The sequence below is a fragment of the Panthera uncia genome, chromosome D4 (genome assembly GCF_023721935.1).
Source record: "Panthera uncia isolate 11264 chromosome D4, Puncia_PCG_1.0, whole genome shotgun sequence".
Taxonomy (NCBI): domain Eukaryota; kingdom Metazoa; phylum Chordata; class Mammalia; order Carnivora; family Felidae; genus Panthera; species Panthera uncia.
The window spans coordinates 65,401,251-65,408,243 of NC_064807.1; positions in this window are offsets into that span (position 1 = coordinate 65,401,251).

Sequence of the window (6,993 nt, forward strand, 5' to 3'; positions counted from 1 at the left end):
TTAAGCTAGTCCAATCATAGTGAAGCTCACCACCTGCAGTGGAACCGCAGAGGCAGTTCTCACGGAAGCTGGGTAATGTCAGGATCTGAGTCCTCTACCACCAGAGAAGAACCTGTAGTTGTTAAGGGGCACCTTGTGGGGAGAACTTTACCCTGAGATATGAAACCAGACTTCTCTCTGAACTGTATAGTTATGTAAACAGACAAAAGAAAAAAGAGAGAAGAGAAAGAAAAATCACTCTGTTGTTTAAGATTTGAATTGAATTTTCTGCTGTGGTCATCAAAAGATTTCTAATTGATATAGGTGGTAGTCTGATACACTTCAAAGAGGATGGAACTGGAGTGAAGAAAGCTGGATACATCATGTGTATTCTCAGAGTTATGTTTGAAGGTAGAGAAAGAGAGTGCCCCTGGCAGGGTTGACATCTTGCTGACTGGAGTCAGTTCTCTCTAGTACCCTGGGGTACAGCAAAGACTTACAGAACTTTCTTAGTCTTGTTCCGTTGGCAATCATACAATGGTAAGATGGTGCCATTTGTGTATCTATCTGGTTTGATAGACCTCTCACAGTATTGGTTCTTAAGGGGAAAGTTTCTTTCATAAGTCTCTCATGGATTTTCTACTTTGGGTCAGGAGTGAGGGACACAGAAGTAAGTAGATGACTAAAGAGAATGCCATGCTGATTCAGGTGGAAGGAATCAGATGATGGACAGGTTCCACACATTAGGATGCAGAGAGAGCACAAATGCACTTGGCTTGGATAAGTTCCTCATTTGTTTCCAGGTGGACATTTTTAAATAGTTGGCTCACTGTACCATTGGGACAGGAAGCAGACAACCAGGCTTTTGGACTTGTTAGCAGCTGTCTGTGCAACACTGGGTTGGTGACCAAATGACTAAAGCCTCCTGAGGCCTCAGGTTTTCTTGTCTATTAAATGGGCATCTTGTACCTTTCCTGGCAACCTGACATTGCTGGTATGGAGATGCTATGAAAGGATGTCAGTAAAAATGATTTGTATTTACAGAAAGCCCAATAAGAGAATATATTTGCAAAATTCAGAAGCTGCCCATATTTTTAAGACTTAAATACTTTGCTCACTGAAATAGTTTGTAGAGGGAATTTTTACTCTGTGAATTATGCTTTCCAATGGCATATCTGGCAGGGCATGGTAACTTCTAAGCTACTTGTGATCTTCAGGATTCAGTGTGTACATGTAGCTACTTTCTAGAAAAGGCCCGTGAATCCTCCTCCTCCTCCTCCTCCTCATCATCATCCACCACCATCACCATCTTGAGCATATGCATCCTTATCACTACTATTCTTTAGTTAATGCCAAAGGTGTATCTGTTATTACGGTTGGTTCTTGGCGTACCTTTTCTATGTAAACTTAGGACATCCCTATGAGATACTATCCCCTTTTCACATAAGAGAAAAATCAAGATTCAGAGAGATTGAGTTTCCCAAGGTCACAGAGTGAATGGAGAGCTGTGCTGTAACCCAAGCCTCTACTCTTTTCACTGCAGCATATTGCCTTTACCAAAGGGAGCTTTGGAATTAGACCTGGAAGTTCTGATCTCATTCCATTGCTTCAGCAATTCAACACAAAGGCTCTGGTCCAACTCTTTTCCTTTTGTGTCTCAGTAAGTAAGTAATATTTCATCCCTCTCCCCTCTGATCCCACCCTCATTGCCAGATTCTGGAACTGTCTGTGTATTTCTGGTCTATAGTTCAGCTTCTCTCCCCAGGCATTCGAGAAAGGCATTCTTCACAAAAAGGGAAAACACATTTTATTAAAGCAAACATGCAGTCCTCAGCACTTTTACTTATCTTATTTATACACTGCAGTGCAGCTTTCTATGACCTAGTGATTATCATTTCCCAGAGCTATCATCATTTTAAAGCTACCTGTTCATCCTGCTTCAGCAGATGGTACTATGCTAGGAGTATTGTAAGAGCTTTAAAGAAAGCAAACAAACAAACAAAGGAAAGATGTGCGGTTGGGTCAGCTTGAGGAAGAACTCACTTGCGTTGTCTGCCAACACTGTTCCATTTCAGCTGGCTCTGTGAGGTGGGAGGTGACTCCCAGACGTCTCCAATCACCAGGGGCATTTAGGTGGTGCGTTTCACTTTTTTTTCTTTTTCTCTATCAATTGGTGAAATGGAATGGGCAGTCTGCATACAGTTGGTTTAAAAAATTATTATATCTGATCATCCCAATGAAATCTGTTAACGTCATTCATCCCTTCATTTATCCCCACTTTCTGAGTGCCTATCCTATGTAGGGTGCCATTCCAGCTTTGGGTTCTGACTGCCTCAAATCGTTCTGTGTCCTTGGGAAAATCCTTCTCTTTTCCAGACCTCAGTTTTACCTTCTGTGAAATGAGAGATCTGGCTCAGGTCACTGAGTCTTCTCTCAGAAGCAAAGGATTGGAGCTCATAAAAGTCTTTTATGGATAAAAAATACTAAAGTTGCAAACAAGCCAGGCTGATTCTCCAAGGAAAACTCCCCACAGTTAGAATTCAAGTTAGGTGGGCTGCTCAGGCTGAATAAGGACCAAGCCGTCCCTCTTCTCTGTTTCAAATTCTCTGACGTTTTTAATTCCCTAGAGCAGTGTTTCTCAACCTTTTTTTCATTATCTCTCCCATAAAGAATCTTTTGAGACTTTTTTTTCCCCTTAATCCCCCCCCCCCCCCGCCATGAAATCTTAATACCACAGAAATACTGGATCTTGTTTATGTATTCATGGAAAACCCACTGTAGTACATGAGATTTTTTGGCCCTCAAGAACCAAATTTCATTCCTTGGGAGTTATATTGCCAACCCACTTGAGAATGTATGCCCTAAAGCAGTAATTTCAAACCTGTTTTTTATTCTATGCAAATTCTATGCAAAATTCACTATATGAAATTGATAAAAGCAGTATTTTAGTGGTAGGAATGTATTTTAAATATTAAATTATGTAAACATTTTATCTTAAAGTCAGCTAATGAGAAAACTGGTTAATATCCTGGTAGTCTCCAAAGGGTTATCATTGAGTATATAACACTTAAATATACTTCTTGTTTTTTTATTATAGTTTTAAAATATTTTAAAATATATTTAAAAGTCAAACATTTGAGGAACTACTAAAACACTGAAAGAGTTTGAAAACCATTGCTAGAAAACCTTTTGGAACATGGGCTTTGGAATCAGATGGGATGAGTCTGAGTTTATTCTCAGTTCCACCACCTACCATTTATCAGATTGTGGGCGAGTCTTAGAGCTTTGGTGTTACCATCTGTAAAATGGGTATTGGAATATCTATCTCATAGGGTAGCTGTGAGATATTTAAAAGAGATAATTAAAAGAGATATTTAAAAGAGATAATCAGCTGTGCCTGGCACATCTAGTAGGCACTCAGTAAACATTAGTTATCTTTTGCTTCACTCTGTATCTTTGTATTTTCTTCCACTGACCATAGCAACTTGTGTCTGAACACATAGCGGACAATAGCTGCTGAAGAACTTGTGGCCAAATCAAACAAGGAGGGATTCCAGTATCACTCTCAGTGACTCTGCTTTCCTTTTCCTGGACCTCAAACAGGGAAAGGTATTACTCTGCCTGAGATTCATGTTTAATTGGCATGAAACCCAACTTTTTTTTTTTTTTTTTTTTTTAATGAAACCAGTGGGCCCAGCTATTAACTCTTCATATTCTGAGTAATGTAAATCTTATCCTGTAAAAAACAAAAATTACATACCATTAAATGGAGACCACCCAGTTTTATAGGTGAAAACACTAAATGTTTCATAACAAACTTTCTCATAAAGTGTGCTCCATTTTGATAGAATTTAACAGTGCATACGATTTTTTTCTTTGGACATAATGAGTAGTCTTACGCTCCTTTATGGGTTGGGTGCATCTTGAATGTAATGAAAACCATTAAGTATCATTGACCATATCTTTTTCAAAGCTCTAGTTGGGCTTGCTCTCCAAAAGGTGAGATGACTTCATGGGGCTTGGGACCAAAATAATTAAGAATATTACCAGATACAGACTTTTTAAAGGCAATTCAGAGAGGTGGGCTATAGTCTCTTCCCATTTGAATTGCTTCTGGGATTTTGCTGTGGTCATCTGTAGAAGGGGCAGTGCGAGTTCACATAAAGTGCACTCTTTCAGATCCATCAATGTGAAAAACAGAAATAATGATCCCAATGACTCCCTCCCTCATTCTAACATGTTTTGAAGAAGAAAAAATGATGGGGGTGGAGATGAGAAAAGAATGCACAACTGGTTCACTGGGATAACTTTAAAATTTCTGCGAGGGAAAAAAATATGTATTTCTTCTTTTGTGTGTGTGTTGAAGCCTATGGTTGATAAGACTGAAGTTCTACATCATAAATTCCCATTTGGACATTCAGTTCTGAGAACCTGCATCCAGCAGCCTTATCACTTTGAAGTGAAGTCACAATCACTAATGGAATCTGCTAGCTTTTCACACACTAAAATTAGCTTTGATTATTTCTCCCAAACATATTTTGAAAAGCAACATGCACATACTGTATACTGGCCCATGAAAGCAATTGATGCCATGGAGGAGGCTTGTGGACTTACCTATTGGGGTTGAGAGACATAAATGTATTTCTTTTAGGAGAAGAAACAGGATTTCTGAACCTTCTTCTGGCCCCAAAGAAGGGAGAGCCTCCTCCTTCCATCCCTATGAAGAAAGAGAAAGTAAATGCCATTTTCCTTTGCGACTGTGAATAATAACATTTATGCTCTGAGATCGGTTTGCTTCTTTAATATGAAAAACGATATCCTGTTTGGATGAGACATTTCCTTGAATGCTTAGCATAAATTGAGCCCTTAAGCTTTTAACAAGAAATTCTGGGCTATCTTGCCTGAAAACTCAGAGTGGATCTTGGAAACATTGCAGGTTTCTTGATTTGCAAAAACTAGCCTTTTCCATGAGATTACTAACAGTGTTCTTTGTTTGATATTCAGGAAGAGCCATCTGAAAGAATCCTTGTTTGTCTATCATTTTTCTCTCTGTCTTTGTCTCCTTGTTTTTCTGATTCTCTCACTTGGTCTCTTTCTGTCTCTGTCCTCGCCCCTTTGCTCTTCCTCTCTATCCCTTTCCCTCTTTCTCTCACATGTTCACACACCCACTTCTTTTCCTTTTTATTTTTTATCACACTCTCAAGTGACACAGGCCCAGTTAAGGTATTACAAAGCTGGGAGATAAGTATGTTGGAGAAGGAAATGCATTTTTCGTCACTCACAGTGACAATTAAAATGACAACAACAAGGCCAGACTCTTCCATCATTGTTTTTTAATGCTGTCAGCACCAACTTTGCCAGAATTATCCTGTCTGATGCATGAGTGGACTTAGTCATTTTTCACATTTTGCCATTCAGTACCTCGAAATCATTTAAGAGAGTAAATTAGTCTGCGTCTCATTTAAATGAGCATTTAAAAAACCCTTCTCAGCAACCTGCTTCCCCCTGCCAGAGAGAGTTAATTTGGTGGGCTGGGATGTGTCTTTAGATATAAAATCTCTCTTTGTAGATCTTGGTTTGAATTCTGGTGTTAGGAGAGCAAAGGCATTTTGGTGAACCACATTTTGATTCACTAAGAGGACTCTGTGGGTAAGTTATAGCCACTGAAACTGAGATTCTTCTATATATATTCTGTATGTATATAGATTCTTATATATATGCACACACACACATATATGATCTCTAATATATACCTTGATTATTCAGTTCTGGAGAACACACATAGGATAAGTGAAGCGTTTGAAGTCTATCCAAGGGAAAATAAATGGCTAGTTGTTTCACAGTGTGGTTTGCATGCTTGTACCAGGCAGGATGTATCCTCATGCTAGTCAGAGACTGGTTGAACCTCTTTGAAAAAGGGGCTTTTTCTTGCGACCTGGGTACTCTGCCCTGCCTTTGACTTCTCATTTGGGTACCGAGAATTGGTAGTTCACCGATGGACTGAATGGGGTCCAAAGAGGACCTGTACTCATGTTTGCAGCTGCCAGAGACCTCTGAGAATTTTATTCTTTGAGCGGTTTTCTGGAGAGGGAGTGAATTGGAGAGATGGCGGCCGGGCAGAAGCTGTGCCCACTAAAATCTCACTTGGAGGGACTGAAGTCTGACCTTTCTCATAACATGTAACCTTCTGAAGTCGGCCCTTGGGTGACATAAATCAATTCTTGATCAATAGAAAGCATGGGTAATAGAAACCCAACAAATCTGACTTGGCAAAGTCAACATACTTTTGTGTTCCTGGAGGTAGTTGTATTTCAAGCTATATTTATTTGCTTGTCTAGAGATTGTGACCTCACTCTAGGCCTGTTTCTTTTGTCCACCTCTCCGATGGTTAATATCTTTAAGCCTTAACTCAAATGACCTTTAAAGAAAGAAATCTTAAAAAAAAATGGATACCTTTCCTTCCGGGTGGTCCCTTCTCTTTAGTTGTCTCTGCTCTAGCTCTCGTTGTATTACAGTCCAGGTATTGGTTTCTCTCTCTACTGGACATGAGCTCTTTGGGGGCAAGGGCCATGCCTTCCTCATCTCTGATCCCTGGTACCTAGATAGCACCTGACACATTCTAGATGCTTTGTGGATGCAGAATTGAACTCCACAGACCAATTTAGGAAAATCTTTTGAGAAAAAGTATGATTTTGTGCACTTGTGCCAAGCCTTCCCAACCTTAGTTCAGGTGCATGCTTGGAGGAGATTTAGAAACCATGATGCAGAAGGGTTATAAATCATTTAAGTAAAGTCAAAGGAAGTTGAATATCCCTGGGAACTCATCAATCCTAATTTAATAGGAGTGGGAGATGTTTCACATTTCAAATTCTGGCTTTCTGGTTTTCGAGGGTAATGCCGTATTGACCAATTGTTCTTGCCTAACATTCCCTCCCCCCCCCCCTTTTCATCTGTGAATAGCCATCTCATTGATGTTGGGAGATGCTCATGGACGTTGAAAGCATTTTACTTTGT